Source organism: Heterocephalus glaber, unplaced genomic scaffold (assembly GCF_053883595.1).
Source record: "Heterocephalus glaber isolate CG9 unplaced genomic scaffold, H.glaber_assembly_v1.0 deba00000621, whole genome shotgun sequence".
NCBI classification, from domain to species: domain Eukaryota; kingdom Metazoa; phylum Chordata; class Mammalia; order Rodentia; family Bathyergidae; genus Heterocephalus; species Heterocephalus glaber.
Window position 1 is genome coordinate 20,584,147 of NW_028258153.1, and position 3,161 is coordinate 20,587,307.

At 42.8% G+C, this 3,161-nt stretch overlaps 1 pseudogene; it reads right to left on the reverse strand.

Annotated features, from left to right (window-relative positions):
• Positions 1-291: 291 nt before the first annotated feature.
• LOC101722440 (small EDRK-rich factor 1 pseudogene) lies at positions 292-507 on the reverse strand (annotated as a pseudogene).
• Positions 508-3,161: the final 2,654 nt, after the last annotated feature.

Sequence of the window (3,161 nt, forward strand, 5' to 3'; positions counted from 1 at the left end):
AGAATTCTGGTAAGGAATTATAAATTTGTACAGTAAGTCCCGACATATGAACGAGTTCTATTCCTGGAGAATTGTTCATAAGTTCAATTCATTCATAAGCCAACAAAGTGAGTCTTTTTTTTTTTTTTTACATGCTTGATGTTTTATTCTTTGAAGAATGGTTCTAAAACATCACACTAAGGCTGAAAAACAAAGTTTGAGGTAAACAGCTTTGAGGATGAGTTATAACACATGCAATGCTTGTTCATTCTAAGGAATCCTGATCTTGGAGCTTATGACGTACCAGTTGGCAGTAGCACCCACGTTTCCCAGAGCTGGGCATTATTTTTCTCCTGTTTGCATAGACTTCTCATTAGCTGCCTTCTGCTTTTGTTGCATGATCTCAGAGTCCCTCTGCTTTCTTTGAGAAGTAGTCAAGCTATCCTCTTTTCTTTTCCCCTTGCTAATTTCTTGGGTTTTCTTCATATTCTTCTGTCGGGCAAGTTCTCGTTAATTACCGCGGGCCATGACCACCACCCGAGGGAGCCTAGAGGAGAGCGACTCAGACAAGCAATGGTTCCCTCGCACGCCCAGCGGCCACAGCCATCGTCAATCTGGAGGGCCGAGCCCGCGCGGGCCAAAGTGAGTCTTACTCCATACACCTATGTAAGTTTACAACTCGAATGTTCATAAGTCAGGGACTTACAGTATTCTATATAGGATCTGTCTTCCACTCCAGAAGCAAGACTGTCAAAATTAGGAATGTTCCTCTATGCTGTTTTTGCTTATTTCTCCCTACTGAAATATTTTAAAGTACAATTTGAATCAAAGATTTTTTAAAGCAAAATCTCCTCCAAAGGAATTAGTTGGCACTTGAGGAAGTTATGTTTTAAGTTGCTTTCTTTCATCTTTTTTCAATCTTAAATAGATTAAACCAAACTTCTAATTTCTAATGCAGATCAACCCTCGTAGTCATTCATTCATTCATTCATTCATTCAAATTAAATGTTTATTTAACACTTGCTATGTGCAAAAACAAGCCCGGCTCCAACATACTCTCTGAATGGTATGGAGGCAGTATCGAGTAGAAACATCAGAATGCAGGAATTTAAACCACCAAACACAGTACTAATGAGAAGGTAATCACTTAGGAGATGGCCACTTTGAAACAAGGCAGCTAGCAAAGTTGACACAAGGACCTGGCAGTCTGTGTTTCAAACTCTTGAACTTCACACAATAGAAGTGGCTTTGACTGCCAGCCACGGCCAGGAAGCCCTGATGTCAGTGAGTGATAGCCTTTGCCATTCTAAGGAGAAAAGTAGGAGAGAAAGAGTCACTTAGTCAGATGTCACCTTCCTATAAAGGCTTAGCACTAGAGGAGTCCATCAAAAAACACACCAGAAGCTGTTATTTAGGGATCAAAAGGGATTTTTGAAAAAAATTGCTCACCTTTACTACTTGAGAAGCTCCCAGAGGCCCAGTTAGATTAGGCATAGTCCTCCTGTCTTTAGGAGGGTACAAATTCAGCCCTCATTCCTACCTGATCTTCACCTAAAGTGTGCTATAATTAATATCCCTGTCTTCAAAATTCAGAGACAGAGAGTGGGAGAGGGAGAAAGAGACAGAGAGATGAAAAAAAAGAGAGGAAGAGAGAGAGAAAGACAAGGAGGGGAGAAAAAGAGAAGGAGAGGTAGGGGGAGATGAAAAAGGACTTTTAAAAAAAAGAGATAAAGACTAAAAACAGAAAGATTTAAATAGTTCTATGTGGGGCCAAGATTCAGAATGTTAGAAAATGCAGGGGAAATACCCAGAAAAGGTTAAAAATAAGACATTGACCTTAAAGGGACACATGCACCAAATGTAACAAACTATAAATTAAACACTCGCTCTGTCACTGTTGCAGAAGTCTCCCTGGTTCTCTCGGGAATGCTGGGGTCACCACAGTGATCCAGGATGGGTATGGAGGGAGCGGCTGGTTCCCAGGCCTGGGTGTCACACTGGCTGAGTAGATGAGTCAGAGCAGCCTCCCTCCCTGGCTGCCATGCAGTGGGTTGGCTCCATGAAGAATCCTTTGTTCTTCTTCTCAGTAGCCACTGCAGTTGCTCTGTGTTTTATTTCCAATTAAATTTTGACTAATCCCAAACTACAGAAAAATAGAGCTGCTGGCGCTCCCCGCTCTCTACTGTAAGCACTGCGGGCTGCAGAGAAACTGGTCATTGTACAAGCTCCGCCTTGGACACACCATGAAAGACGCATATGCCACCAGTTTGCCGACAAGTGCTTTCAAAAAGGTGCTTAATGGGCCCGGGACCCCAGGCCGCCAAGGCAGCCTGTCAATGGTGCCTCTTGTTAGGGTGGTTGCTATAGCAAGCCCTTGTTTTTAATTCAGCTGCACAGTAAATAATACTTAATACACAGTGGGAAACAAATGGCCACTATAAATTGCCTGCTCTTCATCTGGTCAAAAGGGGGCATTTATGCTTTGAGGAGTGGAGAGGAGCACCTGCTTCCTCAGCTTATTTGGGTTTCAACTCCCTTGCCACCTGGCAAGGTATTTAGGCTTTTGAGGTTTCAAATACTTGTATCAATATGAAAATCAGATTAATAACATTTAAAAAATATTTGACACAAACCCTTCCCAATTTGTTTGGGCTGAGTCTAAGCGGCAAGCGGAACTTCTACTCATCAACAGTTCTACATCCCATGACATTGAACAGCTAGAAACTTTGGAGAGAAAACTGCAGTGCCATAAAAAGAGAAATTGGGGTTTAGTAAGCATCTATAGCACATGATAAATAGTTGAGAGCTGTGCGACTATCTGAGTCCTCTGGAAACAAGGAAAAATGGTAGTGGGCTGAAAGAAATCAGAGGGGGATAAAGAAAGGAGCCCCCTCCTGGTGACATGCAGCTGGAGGGGGTGAGGAATTCTACGCTGCTAGGGAATAGAAATAAAGGAGCAGAGAGGTTAATAAAGCGGGGACATAGTCCTCTCTCCAGACACAGTGAGGTGAAAATTACTTATCACTTGCTGGAGTGAATGTGAGAACAGGCCAGTGACCGAGTGTGTGGCAGGGAATATTTGTAACAGATAAGCAGTCTCCAAGATGCCCTGCAACAGGCTGCTCAGCAGAACAGCATCTTGTGACTGCTGTCTCCTCATTATAGGACAACAGCTGTTTCTT